Raw genomic sequence first — 18047 nt, forward strand, 5'->3', positions numbered from 1 at the left:
CGCGTTCACTTTGATAAGTAAAATAACAAACTTCTCTTGTGTAAGTTGGCGATTAAGAGGGATTTATCCTCTTTGATCAGTACGTTGGGATTCAAATTTCATACCCTACAATTAAAAAAGTTCAAAAAGTGTGCTAGAGTATTCTTTTAATTTAGATGGGTTTGGGTAAACAAAAATACCTGCTAATTTGAAAATTCTTGAGATCGATATGATCCACTCCGAAAAATAGGGTATTTGATTCACATTATTTGAGTGAATCAAAAGAGAATAGGGTACCCGTTTATATGTGAGACAGGTTAGGGTCAGAGAATTAAAAATCCCTGGGTACCAGACTAATTCCGCATATATATACATATATATACTTACATATATATATAATTTTTATATACATATACAAAGTATTATTTTTAGACTTAAGTAAGTGATTATATTGAGCAAATTACACCCCAAATATAAGCTCCTATAATTTGTTTACAAGATTTATTTATAGAGGTCATGATCTTAATTTAAAAAAAAAAGGTTGAATTGATTTAGAATATTTATAAAAAGGGCAATGCTTGTAACAATTTTTATTAGTTTTGGATTCTTTTTTTACTTTTTCTTGTATTCTCTTGCAAGTTTGTTTTTGGCATGAGATTTTTTTGGATAAAATCTATATTGAATATTACATAAATATGTAAGATATAATAATAAATTGGGTAAATTTTTTAAACACTAGCAGATCTAGATGCATACTACATATACAAAATTTGATGTTTAAATTCAAATTCAGATGATGTAGTATTCATTCAACTTTATCAGTTTATACACTGATAGTGTAAGAAAGATTAATCCTAATAAATTAGTATACATTATCTTTTTAAAAAATTAAATGATGAGAGGCGCGAGACAAATTACTGCTAATCCGACTCTTTTCTAATGGATACTCAATCATTAGTTACCCGTTGATATGCCGAACGAGTAAGGATTAGAAAATAACTGACTTGCAAGATGTGGGTCGGATCGTCCCCAATCTTTCCTCTAATTCCTTATACAATCCAATTAGTTTTTCCTCTCTTATAAAATAGAATAATATAGATGTTGTCGATTAAAAAGCAAAAAAATTGATAAGTAATGGTCTCCTCGGCATCGTTAACTAAAAATATTATGCTTCCCATAAGTTTCCACTTGCCCTTGAACAAATGTCATCCCCCGCTGTTTCTATTTTGGGAGTGTCTCAAGGGATGAGGTTGTGGGACCTTGCTGGTCCTTCCTTAATCATTTATGTAAAGACATTGAGGAAAATTTCTCTGTACATTTGCCTGAAAAATCGCTCTTTAGGGTTTCTACAAGGGTTTTACCTACCCAATATTTTCCAGCTTTTCTCATCTACCATCTTGCAGATCTGAGACTTCCCAGAAAAGGTTTAGTCTGGTTTTCCATTTATATGGAGTCAATCAATTCCATTTCCTCCTGGTTCTTTCTGTTCTTGGAAATTTTTTTTCTTGATTAAAAATTTTCTTTTGGCACTTTGACACTTTATGGAATCATTGACTTCTTTTCAGGGCTGTCGGTGGATTTAATTTTGCACCTCGTTTGTTAACTAAAATTGTAAGAATGGTGACAGGGAAACCTCAGATCAAGAGGAGAAATGCAACAAGTAGACAAGTGACATTCTCTAAAAGGAGAAGGGGACTTCTCAAGAAGGCCTTTGAGCTATCAGTTCTTTGTGATGCAGAAGATTACTGATCATTTTCTCCCCCAAAGGGAAGCTTTATGAGTTCTCAAGTTCCAGGTACATTAGCCACCAACATTTGCACATGATCAGCTCATCATCTCATTCTCTCTCTCTTTTTGTTATTAATTTTCCTCCCTTTCATCAAAATGGTATCATCTTCATCAAATTTTATGTTCACTTTTACAGCAGATTGGCCATTAAACATTCCAAGTATGTTCTCAAGCTTTTATCAGAGTTAAGGGATCAGGGTTCCCTTATCTTGTTAAGTTTTTGTTAAGTTTGACTGAAGGTATTTTTCCCTCCTAGCATCTCTACTTTGATCCTTTAATGGGATATACCTATTATTTGGTCCGGAGGCGGAAATACAAGATCCTTAGAAGCACGCAAAAATTAGATAGCCAAGATCCACACAATGTGAGGAGGTACGGGAGAAACCAACGTCATCAATAGTTGTAATTCTGCAGCATTTTTTTTTTTCTTGCATGATATGTATGTCAAGTTGTCAGCTTAAAGAAAATAAAAATCAGTAGCATGAGATATTTTCCAAGAGCAAAAATTATGAGACACGGCATTTCATCCAAACAAGCAATACCTTTTCGTAGTAGTTCTTGGAGTGCATTATGTAAATGGACAATAAGGGTTGTACTGTTACACTAATTTTCTATCTGGAACACAAGGGGAAATGGTACCGTGTCTATAATGAAGCCAGTAAGAAGGTGGTGTGCTTTTGCACTTGTTCTTTGAAAATGCCCAACCACTCCAGTCTAAAAGTTAGCTTTATCTCCTTTCTTCAAGTTAATTCAGAGTTTGCCTCCTAATGTTTATAATCAAGTACAAACACATAATTTGCCTATAAATGCTGGAATGTTAATCAGTGTACGGTAAAGAAGAATTTTTTAATTTGTGCTACACCAAAGAAGATTATTAATATGAGACCAAAAGTTATATATGAGGGCAAGGGATTTATGACCAGAGACCAAGTTATACATGTTGGTTAGCAGGACTCTAGTGAATATAGCCAACCGCGGTGATGTATTATTAAATCCTGAAATATTAACACTAATTTGTTAATGTGCCCAAACTGATCAATAAAAAATATTTAATTTAGGTATTAAATTTTAGAAGAATTTTTCTTCACTAATTTGCAGAAGGTCCATATGTACTTGGTTATTGATAACAACTACTAATAAAATAACACGTTATAATCCATATATTTAATTGCCACTACAACTAAAACAATTGTTTTAAGGGGTTATAAACTGCTAATAGGTAAGAAAACGTCTTGTAATTTGATGAGTTTATTAGACATTAGTGAATTCCTTTTATTTGTGCCCCTTTGAGAAATTTTGCTCGCTCCGCCTCTGTAATATAGCCTGCATGTCTTTGCTTTATTGGTTTCAAATACATATTGGCCTTAGTGAAGAAATCTACTACCAAATTTCTACCTAAGGACTGAGATAATGAACTGATTAGCCATACTAGTGAGAAATTTGCATTTGAGGGGGCCGAGCAGAAGTAAGTTTCTTGAGAAAATATCATAGATCTCTCAGAAACGGTTATGGGTTTTCTGTAACACCTAAAAGTGCAACACCTTGCTACACATTCTAGTACGGTGACATGTACTTTTCTTTAATTATGAAATACAATATATGTTTAACTCCCGTCACTAGAAAACCCTAACTCTGTTCTTCTAGGGAAGTTTCTCCTCCCTCTTCCCCCACCAAATTTCCAAATCCAACCTTATATCATTTCACATATGAATACTCCAAAAAAAAGGGGAAACCAACCTAATTTGTTCTTATTTTTTGCTGATATCGATTGTTGCTTGGGTTTTTTTACCAGTTGTTTCTTGTGTAAGGAAGAGTTAAAACTTAGAAAAAAAAATGCAGTTTTAGTCTTGAATGTTTACCCTCTATGCGGTTTTAGTTCTTAATGTTTTGACAAAAGCAAATCTGATCTTCAATGTTTAGCACATGTGCATTTTTAGTCCTTAACATTTTGGTAAGAGCAAATATGATCTGTAATATATCCAATTAAATCAGATTCAGGGCATTTGAAGAATTTTTTCTAATTACTGATAGAATTTAGGCACGTTTAGTCATGTGCCTATTGAAAAAAAATCAAATTTCAAAATAAAGAAACAATGTAGTAGTTAGCTTTAAACAACTACAACCACTAGGGTTGGTTAGTGGTCAGGGAAGGATTGTTATAGTATTCCCTGCTGTCAAGTTCTTCTATGTTTGATAGTTAGGGGGTGGGAAGGAGTGAGGAGAGGTGGGAGGGGTAAAAAAAAAAAATTTAACAACAAGAACTAGTAATTCACTAGTAAAAAGAAGAAAAATTCATATTAATTTGGCTTTGTACTCCCAAATTTGTATCACTTTCTTATTTTACACCCTAAATTTCAATTTTGAATACTTTGTGCCCTAAACTCTTGATTTTGGACACTTTGCAACCTAAATTCTCAAGTTGGTCCCATTTAAATTCAATCAATGATAATTTTGGCAAAATTTACTATTTATAAAACCCAAACAAACCAATTACAATGTGCTGAAAGTGATTAAAAGGTGCCACAGTATTGTGACAAAAATAAATCAATATATTGCCATTAATTTTTATCATATTTTTCTCACTAAATTTGCTAACCATATTAGTGATTGAAGCCATATAAATCAATGGCAATATGCTGAAAGTGGTTAAAAAAAAGCTAAGAGACAGCAATGAATACAGACGATGCATTCTAATTAATTTCACCATCTTTTATCTCATTAATTTCGTGAATGTAATTATTGATTGGATTTAAATAAGACAAATTTGAGAGTTTAGGATGCAAAGTATCCAAAATTAAAGTTTAGAATGCAAAGTGAGAAAGTGATGCAAGTTTAGGAGTACAAATAGGGCTGCAAACGATTCGACCCGCTCGCGAGCCGCTCGCAAGCAGCTTGAGTCAAACCTCGAGTCGAGCTCGAGCGGCTCGTTTATAAATCGAGTCGAACTCGAGCCATCCTCTATTAGGCTCGTTAGCTCGTCGAGCCGCTCGACGAGCTTTGTGAAATTACAAAAATACCCTTATTTATATAGTTAATTACTAAGTTATAACATGGGAATTGGGATAGAATTCGACTTCGAGTATCAGATGGAGGCTCGCACATAGCAAAAATTACTTTCCCCAATTCCATTTCTTATTACTTCTCCTCTACCGCATTTCTATTTGGTCTTTCCTTCTTTCCTTCACACCTTCTCAAGCCCTAGCCATCGCCGCCACCACCCACGAGTGCACCACGCTGACCACAGCCACCACCGCGGCACCGCCACTGCTACCCTTCAGGCCTCATTCGACTGCAATTCGACTTCATTCGAGAGAAACCTTCTTCCTCTCGAAGCAATTGACTGCAACTCGCCTTCGTCGTTGGCTCAGCTGTATTCGGACAGAGGCTTGACTTCCTCCACGGTGCGTCTTAAGGACTGCTAACCATCTGTCTTCCTCCACGGCGCATCTTAAAGCCCTCAATTTGATTTCCAATTTAAGGTTGGTTCGGGCCGTTCGGCGTTCCTTCCCCTCCGTCTTCCTTTCTCTTGTCTGAAGTTTGTTGCTTCCCTCTAGTTAATTTAACTGGTATTTTAGCTGGAATAGATGCTGAAATAACATTTTTGAGCTCAAATTATTGCTTTTTTCTTTTTTTTTGCACACCTGCGTGTGTTGTCTACCTTTAGCTCCGAATCATTCCTCCTATGCTTTTAGGATTTTTTGGTGACAAGGATACAATTTTTTTTATAATTTTTTTATCTACTGATTTTCTTATCTTTTGATATATAGTTTTGGAAAATAACATGTAAAAACTATCTTTTCCTACTTAAATTGATTTGCTACTATGTCTTGCTGTGGCAAAGATTTGAGCTCAGTTGGGGTAGTGGTGGTGAACTGGTGATCATGGGAGTGATGAAAAAATCAAACGGATTCCCATTCATCATTCTCCGTAAGAATGATAAAAAACCACCAGCTACTTCTGACCCCACAGCACCAGCATCACCTGTTGTTCATCTCCTACCCAGCCAATCTACATAATTAATGGTTTTTATGCATGTTAAGCAGCATTTTTTTAACTTTCTCGTTTTGAAATCCGTATTAGCACTGAACAGATGACATGATGCATCTGAGTGGAATGTTCCGGCAATTTTTCAAAAATTGAAAGAGAAGGGCTTGTGATGTGAGAAATAGATATTTGCTACTCTTGATGGGTAATTTATCTACCCACCTGATGATTTTCTATCCACCAAGATCTCTGAGGCCTGTTGCTCTTTTAAAATTTCTTTTAAAATTTGTTTTGCGAAACTTCTGCACCTCAATTAGCTCTCAAGTATCCTTGAATGGGTAAAATTCCATATGTAAAATGCATGCTAGTGAGGTTTTTGTATAGCTCCTTGATTGGCACTTATTTATTTTTGGACGTATTGAGCAGGTTGGAGCTGGGACTATGAATCCTCTGACATTTCTAAGAAGAGAAGAAGTCCGTGACTTCAATGACTGTGCTTAGTTTGTAATTTGTAATTCAATAAGTTTCTGTAGTAAGAAGTTCTTGGCCTGCTTTTGGTTGTTATTTACTTATTTTCTGATATTAAATTTTGTGACCGAGAATGTTGAACTTGTATGAAGTGTTGGGCATTTAAATTCTAGACTTATGTGGCATGTATTTCTAAATTTATGATTGTATTTAGTGAAAAATTTGTAGGCCTTTTTTGATTATGATAATGTGAAAAATTATGGTCAATTATAGGCATGAATTGTAAGCTATCATTAAGCTCATAATTTGGTTAGGAATTAGTTGATAAAATGATTTTTTTTGTTACATTAATTCCCAAAATTCGAGCTAACGAGCCGTTAACGAGTCAAAAATTCGAGCTCACAAATCGAGCTGCTCGCGAGCCAGAAATCGAGCATCAACTCGCGAGCCTTAACGAGTCGAGCTTGAGCTTAGCTTTTTTTTTAGTCGAGTCGAGCTCGAGCTCAATTCTTATAGGCTCGTCGAGCTCAGGCTCGTCGAGCTCGAGCTCGAACTCGAGCTCACCCATTTTTAAGTCGAGCTCGGCTCGATAAGTCCAAAACTTGACTCGACTCGACTCGTTTGCAGCCCTAGGTACAAAGAGGAGTTAGTCCAAAAAATTTAAATACAAAAAACCAAAACTAGTCAGAACATTTAGTTCAATGTGATCTAGAACTTATTTTCAATCTCTTAGCCCCGTTGTCCCAAGGAAAAACTCGAAATATTTAATTTTTTGGGACAAATTAACAATTTTCTTTATTTTTTTTATTTCGTGGTTAATTAGTTATTAATATACCTCACTGGTGTTGTTCTTAGTTTAATGCAATAAACTTGTTGCTGTACATGAGTGATTATATCATTATTTGAAAAAATCTATCAATTGTTCTAAATTCGTTTCAAATTAGTACTGTTGGGAACAAGGTATGTTTTTGATGAAACTTTAAAGACTAAAATTGCAACAGGTACCAAACATTGGGGGATAAATTGTGCAAGTGCTAAATATTGAGGACCAAAAAAGAAACTTAATTAGAAGTTTTTTTATACTTTTAAGATGAGAAATATCACTACAATAGGCTATGTAACACAGGTGTTACACTTTGAGGTGGGTCTTCTAATTAGAATGTATAATATAGGTGTTACACTTTTGGGTATAACAAAAGATCCTTTGCCGTCCTGAGACTTGATAACGAGAAAAGGAACTAATTAAGATGAGAAAAGTAAAATCAAGTCTATAGATCCATCAAAGAAGGATACAATATCAAAAGTCAGGACGAGAAACATTATTTTAAAATTAGTGTGATTTTTAACCAAATTTGCTCCCGCTATTATTAGCATATATCCTGTTAATACTAGTTGTCCAGTTAAAGAACAACAGCAACTAGAAAAGAATTTGCGTACATGGTTAAGAACATGTTAGTTTGTAGCTTTACCGTTCAAATAATACTGTTAAACAGAATTTGCATGTTCAAATCCGCTGTTCTGATGGTGAAGGATCCCCTCAATTTAAACTAAATGAAAGACTATATTTGATTCACCTCCCCAACTTAGTTGAGTTTAACATCAAAGCTACTCAGCTTTAGTTCTCTGTTTTCTTCAAAAAAAAAAAAAAATGAGATTCAAACAAAATAGCATCCAGTGAAGTATAATATATATATAATTATTTTGTTCACAAAATTTGAGCACATATTTATTTTTTGCCATGCAATTTCATTTAATGAGTTTTTTATTCTTAATAATAAAGTAATAAGGGTCGATTAATGTCTTTACTACACTTTGTTTTGGTGGCTTTTGATTTTCACAGAATTTTTCAGAAGTTTCAATACATTCAACAAAGCTACTAATAGTATTGTTTTCAACTTTAGATAAGCTAAAATAGTAAGTTGATACATTGAAATAACTTAAATTTAAACTAAAATCCATAATTAGCTTATTTTAAGTAATCCAAAGAAAGCTTTGAAAGGCATATTTGCTTATATATGTTGGTGTCAAGTTTTTTGTTAAGTGTAGGAAGTTTTTTCCTAGTTATGATGAAACTATAAGTTTTTTGGGTGATAAATGGACACATCTTGTCATTCACAACAAGACTTGCTCGTTGCACAAGCCCACTTCCTATCTTTTAAAAAAGGGGGAAGTATAATTTTGATCCTCATTCTATCGCTCATGTGTTAAACTATTTCCCAATCTATTTTGCAAAGTAGATATAATTTTATCTAATTTTATGCAAAAGTAGGCAATTGACTGATTCCTTCCAATTTCTAATGGAATTATCAATTATGGCATGTGCAATCACATCCTAGCACTTATTATTATTTTTTTTTACACCTTTACTCCAAAAACTCCAACACTTAAAACAGACTGACTAATATCGGCTGAAAAGAAAAACTAGGGGACTATGCTGCAATTTCGAAAAATTACTCTTCTTCCCCAAATGAGCCAGAGAAGTGCTGCTGCCCTGCTTCCATCCACCGGCAAGCCACCGGAAACTAGGAACTAAAGAAGTACGGCAAGAAAATTTTGCAATTTTCTGCAGTTACGTTCTTTGGCTCATTATAGAGCTTGCTTTGTTGGGTTTTTCTTGGTTTAATCTAACGTTGAAGGATTATCCTACTGCTTTAGAAAACATTGATTTCGGATACAGAGTAATCTCGAACCGGTGGTTCTTAATGTGGTTCTAGTGCAAAGATCAAGCAATTGGGACCCTTTGAAATGTTCTCCGAAAAGGGTGCTTGTTAGAAACTTGTCATCAAAAGAGAGGAGTTATTGGAACTCAGAGAATGACGAGCTTCGGAATGAGGTGATGGGTGAGAAGATTATTGAAAGATGAATTTTGCAGTATGAGAGAAGGAAAGGTAGAAATAATGGTGGTGGTGGTGGTGTGGTTTTGTGGTGTGGGGGGGGGGGGGGGGGGCCTTTGGGAGAAAGAGGTATTCTGGGCTACGAATTTGCTGAACTAGAGTTTTTTTTTCTACATATATATTTTTTATAGGGTTAATCGCACTTTATCCCCTTTAAGTATAGGCCGTTTCTCACTTTATCCCCCAACGTTTGTTTTTCCTCAGTCTACCCCAAAAACTAACAGTCAACTCTAATGGACATAAACGGAATATTGACAAGACAATAATATCCTTATGAAAATACTGAACAACCCAAAATACCCATATATGCTGGTTTATGAAATGCAAGTTTCCAAAATTACCCTGGAATAATAGAGGGAAATTTCCCTCCATTTGGCACGAGACAAAAAAAAAAAAAAGACCAGCTCTTTATAACTTTCGTCCATTATACTTACAGAGTACCCATTTTCCTTAAATACTAATTTATTTGTCGGATAACATAAAAATAAACCCGTTGTTGAATAAAAGAGCTCTACTTTTCAAAATTTTCGTTCATTATAAGAACAGAGTACCCATTTTTCTTAAACAAAAATTTAGCTATCGGATATAATAAAAATTAACTCGTTGTTGAATAAAAAACCAGCTCTTTGTGGCTTTCCTCCATTACAACAACATGGTATCCAAGGTGCCATAAATAGAAATTTATTTATCGGATAAAATAAAAATAAATTCATTATTGAATAAAAGACCAGCTCTTTATGTCTTTCGTCCATTATACTCACAGAATACCCAAGGTGCCTTAAAAAGAAATTTATTTATCGGATAAAATAAATTTAAACCCATTATTGAATAAAAGACCAGCTCTTTATGACTTTCGTCCATTATACTCACAGAGTACCCATTTTGCTTAAATACTAATTTATTTGTCAGATAACATAAAAATAAACCTGTTGTTGAATAAAAGAGCCCCACTTTTCAAAGCTTTCGTCCATTATAAGAATAGAGTACCCATTTTTCTTAAACAAAAATTTAGTTATCGGATATAATAAAAATTAACTCGTTGTTGAATAAAAAACAAGTTCTTTATGGCTTTTCTCCATTACAACAACATAGTACCCAAGGTGCCTTAAATAGAAATTTATTTATTGAATAAAATAAAAAAAAACCCGTTGTTGAATAAAAGACCAGCTCTTTATGCCTTTCGTCCATTATGCTCACCAGTACCCAAGGTGCCTTAAATAGAAATTTACTTGTCGGTTAAAAATAAATTTAAACCCGTTGTTGAATAAAATATCAGTTCTTTATGACTTTCATTCATTATACTCACACAGTGCCCATTTTCCTTAAATTCTAATTTATTTATCGGATAACATAAAAATAAACCCGTTGTTGAATAAAAGAGCCCCCACATTTCACATTTACGGTTGGAATCCCTTTAACTTTTCCTATCCCCTTTCTGCTTAACTGCAACGCCCAACAGGTCTTCAGGTTCCAGGTCACAAAAGACCTTTACACGTGCCCATCCAACACATTTTCCCTTCCGTTTGTGGCCACAATCACTTACACCTCCTGTTCCCTCACCTTTCCACACCTCTTCTTTGACTAATAAACATATCGCAGCAACATCCTTGTTTCTAAGGCTTCATATCTACTTTTCAATTTTTTCATGCTCATTTACCAATTTTTCATGCTCCCTTTGCAAGTACATTAGTTTCTCCTTTTGCTCCACTAGTCTAGATTGCAGCACTGCACTTACTTCTTTTGTTTTGCTACAAATTTCAGGATCTACCCATGAAAAGTGCCCACATGCATGTCGGTTCTAAATAAAAAAAAAATAGTTGTTTAAACTCTTTCTAACTTATTCAGGTATAGAGCCAAATTAAAGACAATATTAACAAATTATTAATGAAAAATTCTTCCATTATAATTTGAGCAGCCGTAAAATCTTCTTCCCGGATTTTCAAGTGTCCAAGAGGTGCACAATGGTGCCTCTTTACCACATCCACACATTTTTTGGGGTGATCTTTCAACATTATTTGAAACACTTTGTGACATTTTATGATGCTTTTGGTTGACAAAGAGAAATTTTAGGAACTTTGGAGAGAAATTTTATGAACTTTGGAATCTGCTAAAATGTATGAGAAAAATTGGCTGCACAATACCACCTTTTATAGAACCCAACCAACGGCTAATACCAACCAACGGCTCTTTGAGAGAAAAAGTAGGCTAAAAGCATCAAACACCATTGAGGGGCATTTTTGTCAGCTAAAACCAACGGCCCTTTTCGTATGGCAATTTCGAAATCTTGAAGTTTTTAACGGTGCAATTGCTGACGGAGGGGGTAAACTGAGGAAAAACAAACGTTGGGGGGTAAAGTGAGAAACGACTTATACTTAAAGGGGATAAAGTGCGATTAACCCTTTTTTATATTACAAGCTTCTTGTGACAATTGGTGCTCGTGCAAAAGCTTTTAAGGACAAATATTTCCCATCAAATGTAAAGGCCATTGAAGGTAGGATTATAGATGACCTTTTGCGTTTGAAAAATCTGTGTTAAACTAAATGCTGGCATTGACGAACAGAAGTTGAAAGCCAAGGGAAAATCAAAATCTTCTGGTTCTCGGCTCGCTGATGTTTCCGCCAACAGAGAGGACAGTTTAGTTGGAGTCGTACTGCAGATTTTGGTGGAACCCAGCAAAGGGGATGGTGTGTCAACTCTTGAGTTCTGAAGGAAGTTAAATCAAGTTATATTAGTATTTAGTTTCCGAATTTTTTTGGGTATCTTGTTTGTTTAGTTCTATATTAGTGTAGGAAATCTCAAATCTATTCCAAATAAGTTTTGGTTTATAATTGTGTCTCTTTAGGAATCTTTACGGTCTATAAATACTACTAGTTTAATGTATTATTTCTTGAAGGGAGAGTGGAGTTGAATGTTGAAGAGTACGTTTGAGGGAAAGTCTCATAATTGAGTTGTGAGTTATCGTGAGCAAAAAATAACGACTTGATATTGTTATTATTGGATTTTGAGTTAATTAAATTATTGAGTATTTGTTGTGCGTTTATTCTTTTCATCTTTCCACATATTTTTATATATGCTAAAGTTGCTTCCACTGTGCATGATTTTTGAGTTTTTTGCCAAAATAACACTCTTACTAAAAAATATTTCCAATGTGATTCACTTTCAAATTTTATTATCATAATGATATTATTGTTCCCATCTAATTATCCTAATTGCCATGTAGAATAACAAGAAAGGAAAGTTCTAATCCAGTTTATAGTTTCCAACATTAACTAAAATTTTAATTTTTTTTATTATAGAGGCACAAGAAGATTGCATAACTTTTATAATTATCTAAAATAAATTTTGCCATTATTGACCTTACTATTATTGGTCTCTGAATTTTTTTAAATGTATCAAACCTATTGCATATATTTTTTCAAAAAATAATTTTAAAAATACAAAAATTGCAACAAAAGTTGCAACGAAAATTGTAAGCAATTACAAAAATTTCAAGGTTATCATATTTGCTTATGTTATCCTTCCTACTCTTTGAAAAGACGAGAATAATCTTCATCTACCTTAAGATTATCAACTTGCGAAACATATTTTTTAGATGCTGTTAATATAAAGATTGGCTTCTTAGATTATATTTGACAAGGGAAAGATAACGAAAGAAAAAAAAATATGGGAAGGTTTATAGAGAAAATTGGAGAAGATATTAGATGAGAAAGAGAAATGGAGGATGTTTTTATCTCTGACACATATGCAGCCTAAGTGGCAAAAAAGGATCACAAAGGTAATAAATTTTAAAATTAAATTACTTTGGGAATATATTTTGGAAGAAGAGTTATTTTGGCAATAAACTCTGTGATTTTTTGTGTGCCAACAAGTTCATAGGCAGTGGAGTTAATGGAGCTTTGTTGAATTACTTTACTTGCGGATATTTCTCCAAGTATGGAATTTCAGTAGCTAAGCTTCCTAAGCTGCGGAAGCAAGCTATCAGAACGTACAAATCTTTTGTTTCAGTTGCTCTTCCATCAAATATTGGAGAAGGAGACAACGTTTCAGAAATTGCAGCATAAGTCCTCCAGTTTTCCTTCTTAGCTGATATTAGTCTGTTTTAAGTGCTGAATTTTTGAGTTAAAAAAATGTTTTTTAAGTGTTGGCATGTGATTGCCTGTATCATCATTCCGTTAGAAATTGAAAAGAATCCGTCAATTGCCCATTTTTGCACAAAATTGAATAGATTGGGGACTATATTTACTTTGCAAAATAGATTAGGAACTAGTTCTACATATGAGTGAGTGATAGATTAGAGATCAAAATTACAGTTCTCCTAACAAACAAAACTTAGCATTCATTTCTTGTTAGGCACCATAGCATTTTCCCCACGGTAGGTATATGCACATACACATTTGTATCTGGAATTTCATAGGATTTGGGTCTTGCCGAATGGAAACTGAATCAAATCATTGATTGCTTTTTTGTCATTGCATAAATGATTTATTACTCGCAACTTGTCCCTTTGACCTCATCGAGTCATCGTGGCTCCCTCAAATGCTTTAAGTGCCACAAGTACAATAGAATGCTACAGGAAGAATATCAAGAATTTATGGCCGACCAAAACAATGGCTCTAGAGCATTGACAGGTCAGAAACTGATCAGCATATTCCAGTATATTTTTTCCATATATCTTTTGCTGCTGCAGTTGCTAGTGGATAAGGCTGTAACTGTTTTTCCCTTGCCATTCTTATTATAGAGAATGATCATGGAAGCAGTAGCAACTGTATCTTTTTAAGACAGTATATTTAAATATGTTCATGTAGAAAGTTTCGTATTTAGAAAATTATTCTTCTTCCTTTTTCCCCCCTGACTGGACATATGTGCCTTTTGCATCTCCTCTTCACTAAAGAGTGGTTATGCTATATGTGTGATGTTTATCTCGTTTTCTTTTTAGGGTAGAATGTCATCTGGTTGGTTTTTATGCACCATTTTCACATGTGAAATTACCCTTTGAATTTTCTTTGAATAGCGGGTACCAAGGTTCAACTGTGTCCTGGTACCAATAGTTAGCTGCATGAAAGCCTCTGAATTGCGTTCAAAATCCAAAATAAGCATTTTCTTGGTATTCACTCTCATGATTTCTGGGAATGACAGTCAAGATCCTTCTGAACTATGATTGAATAGCAGTAACGTCTTACATTCACTTCGTTTCTTGATTCTGGCAATCTCATTCAAGATCATGGATGCTTATCCTGATTTCAGTGCCAACTGATTCTTTGACTTAAAGAATCTTGTCCACGAATTTATTCTGCTACATCTTTTGATTCATGCTGAGCATACTCTTATTTGTGCAGTATTTCGAAGAAGAGGTTGCAATCCTGAGAAATAAAGTTCAGCTTCTTGAAGAAACTAAACGGTTGTATTATCCTAACATTGACACATTTGTTTTAAGCACAACGTGCTCGTCCTTATCGTATAACAACATGAATTTCTTACAGTTTTTGGTGATGAACAAACAACATAATTTTTGTATGTTGCAGAAAGTTCTTGGTAGATGGTTTAGATGCCTCCTCTTTGGATGAATTGCAACAGATAGAAGATCAGTTGGAGAAAAGTTTAAGCATTTATGTTTTGCAATAGGCATCAATCTCTAAAATCATTCAATCAAAATGTAGAATTTGATGGTCAAAATCGAATGTTCAATCCTCCTAAAGAGCCTATTGTTTTGGGAGCGAATTTATCAGCTGAAAGAAGAGGTGAAATGCGCATTTGAAGGTTTAGGAGTTGCTTACTCTTTGATTGGCATTTTGATCAGGAATAAAGTTTAAGCATTTCGTGTTAATTGGCACGGTTAACCTTCTTTGCATGCCTCCTAATTCAGGAGAAAATTCTCAAGAAGGAAAATGCGGAATTGCAGGAAAAGGCAGGTTATTCTTGTTACTCATAACGTTATTAATTTATATATACCCTAGAATGACCTTTGATGTTGGATTGTTATGGATAATGGAAGTTAGTAAATTCATTATGTTTTTTTCAATAAAATACCCAAATTGTTTTTAAGGTACTCAATGTAAGGGTAAACTTGAAAAAAGAAAAAGAAAAAAAAAAAGATAAGGTCTAAAACTACAATTCTCCATTTCAAATTCATATTTTGTACAAGTTTTAATGGTAATAGTAAAGTAATAAAATCATCAAATGTTGAGGATTTAAAATGAAGGGGTTTAAGATTTAGATGGCAAAAGTATTACTGTCATTATTGTTTAGTTTGTGCAGGCCAAATCTATTTATTTAGTAACTTATTTTTGATTGAGAAAATGAATTTGCAGTATGAAGAGCAATGATTGAAACTATGGGTTAGTCAATAATTCTTACTGCTGAGACAAGCAAAGAGGGTGAAAATGCAACTGTTTATTAGACCTCCCGATATTTAACCCTGTCCAAAAAAGGGAAAAATGAACAATTATCAATCTACTTGATTTGGTATGATTTGTTTTTCTTCACTTCCTTTGTAGTTTATCTTTTCGTTTTGTAAGAAATATGTATTATCGGATAAAACAAAGTGGTGTATGGCTACGTGCTCTTTGATTATTAAATCCTATTGGCCTACTGCGCTATTATCCCGTCAAAGCATTTTTTGTGGAATTATCATTAAAATGATCAAAATATAGTAGCGCTAAAATTTGTGTCATAGCATAAGGGACGCAATGTTTCATAAAGAAAAAAAGTTATCGAATAAATAAGTACAAGATTAGGACAGGCATTGGTGGAGGCTTTAAAGGCCACGTTATATTTTGTCTTCTTCTCATTTTATAATTTCTTAAATTTAAAACTTGTTCCACAATTAAGTAGTTCAATCTTCTCTAGTAACTACTATCATATTCCCCCGTCATTAGCCACTCCAATGATTGAGAAAAGAAAACCACGTTATATCTTTTAGTTTCCAATTAAAAGAGAGGATCTGAAAAAGTTACTACTTACTCTTGTATTATTGTTATTGTCATGTTTTAACTTTATTGATGTTCCAAAATAAAAATCACCATTTCAATTTTAACACATGCTTTCCAATCTTGTCATTTGAAAAAGTAACTTCTTAAAATTCCAATACGCATCTATTAAGAGAATATTTTAAATTCAAATGATGCATATGTAACTTCATGAATACTATTTTATTTAGACATAATGATTATCATATTTTCATAAAAAGTTAGATTCTTAAAAAAGAACTCTAATATTCGGACGAAGGGAGTATATGAGAGATGCTTTTATGATACAAGGAGCAAATTACCTGGGTAGTTATTAAACTTTTTAAATAGTAAATATTTGGCTACTTAATTATTAATAGCATGTTTTACCCACTGAGCTATTAAACATGTAAATATTGGGTCATTCCATCTAATTTGACCATTAACTCTTCTAGATTTAGGGATCCACACGATTCATGAAACATACTATTAGTAATTAAATTTGGCAAAGTTAACGGTGAAATCAAACAAAATGAGTCAAAATTTACACTTTTAATAATTCAATAGATAAAAATATACTATTAATAGTTGAATTGCCGAAACTCGACTATTTGAAAAGTTAAGTGGTCACTTGGGTAATTTGCTCATGATACAAGAGGTTGGATGCTTATTTCATTAGGATTAGATGTTGATAGGCTCACTGGTAGATAAAAGAAAAAGGGCGATAAAATAAATTGCATTATATTTACTTAAGATATCAAAATTATATCCTTCTGAAAAATAGATTTTACCTACTAAGCCTTTTACAAATATGCAAGGGTACCTCAAATATATATATTTAAATAAAAAATTTAGTTGGAGAAAGATGGGATTTAAGAAATTAGGATAGGAAATTGAACCAAAGATCTCCACTTCCTGAGTATCAACCTAAATTTTTAGACTATTTATTTTGAGGGAACAAAAGGGAATGGAAAGGAAAGGAAAGGAAAGGAAAGAAAAGAAAATGGAAGAATAAGGATTTTCGTATTTAGATTAAATTTTGAGCAAGAAAAGTAAAGGATAGGAAGGAAAAGGGAGGAATAAGGTCTAATTATTTTTCTTTTATAAAACCTACTTTCCATCTAAAAGATGCATAGAAACGATGGGAAAAAGAAACTAAGAAGAATAATTTTAAAATTTCTTAAAATACCTATATGTTTACAAATTAGGGATTTGTTTGGATGGTGTATTTTTTGGAGTTTGTTTAAAATTTTGTTATAGTTTATTATAGAATTTTTATGAAAATTTTTATACATTTAAATGTTTGGGGAACATTTGTAAAATTTCATTAACCATCACACGCTGTCCACCCTTGCCACTATATCCATAAACAACCACCATTACTCCCATTCCCTACCTACTACCGGTTTCCTTTTCTCTTCTCTCCACCACCATCCGCCACCCCTCCCTCTTCTTTCTCATTGCCCTCTGCCACCCTTCCTCTTTATCCCTCTTCTCCTATTCTTCTCTCCTCCCTTCCTCACCATCTATTATCCTTCTTCCCCATTGCTACACCATCCTTCTTCATGACCTAATTTGGTCACCATGAGGGAGAGAGATGAGGGGAAGCGCGGGTGGAATTTGGGGAATAAGGGGAGAAAAAAAGGAAAAGAAGGGGAAAGGGGCAAGGGATAGCGAGGAAAGGGCATAGAGGACGTGGGAGGGATAAGGAGGGGAGGGAAGGAAAAGGAAGAGAAGGATGACGATGGCAGGTGATGGGATGGTAGTGGGGAAAGGGCGTGGTGAATAAGGAGGAGGAAGGAAAGAGAGAGGAAGATGGCAGCGGCAGTGTAGACACCAAAATTTTATCAATTTATTTTTTAAGTTTTTTTTGTTTTATTTCTATTTCTTGGAAAAAAAATCACTTTGAAAAAATCGGAAAAAGAAAAGAAAAGAAAGAAAAGAAAAGTGAAAAAAGAAAGAAAAAACAAAAGAGGAAAATTGCAATTTT

General features: G+C 33.8%; 1 long non-coding RNA gene, 2 other non-coding genes and 1 pseudogene across 3 annotated transcripts; all 4 read left to right on the forward strand.

The window, feature by feature from the left end:
- The first annotated feature begins 1596 nt into the window (after positions 1-1596).
- Positions 1597-15436, forward strand: LOC113709227 (MADS-box protein SOC1-like; annotated as a pseudogene).
- On the forward strand, positions 4859-6509 carry LOC140014841 (uncharacterized). Its single transcript, XR_011821547.1, has 2 exons — positions 4859-5246; positions 6178-6509. It is a non-coding gene; the product is annotated as an uncharacterized lncRNA (long non-coding RNA).
- On the forward strand, positions 5649-5733 carry LOC113710768 (small nucleolar RNA R12). The gene has a single exon (XR_003452954.1). It is a non-coding gene; the product is annotated as a small nucleolar RNA R12 (small nucleolar RNA).
- Positions 5916-6008, forward strand: LOC113710798 (small nucleolar RNA SNORD24). Its single transcript, XR_003452979.1, has one exon. It is a non-coding gene; the product is annotated as a small nucleolar RNA SNORD24 (small nucleolar RNA).
- Positions 15437-18047: the final 2611 nt, after the last annotated feature.

The sequence above is a fragment of the Coffea arabica genome, chromosome 9e, assembly GCF_036785885.1.
Source record: "Coffea arabica cultivar ET-39 chromosome 9e, Coffea Arabica ET-39 HiFi, whole genome shotgun sequence".
NCBI lineage: Eukaryota > Viridiplantae > Streptophyta > Magnoliopsida > Gentianales > Rubiaceae > Coffea > Coffea arabica.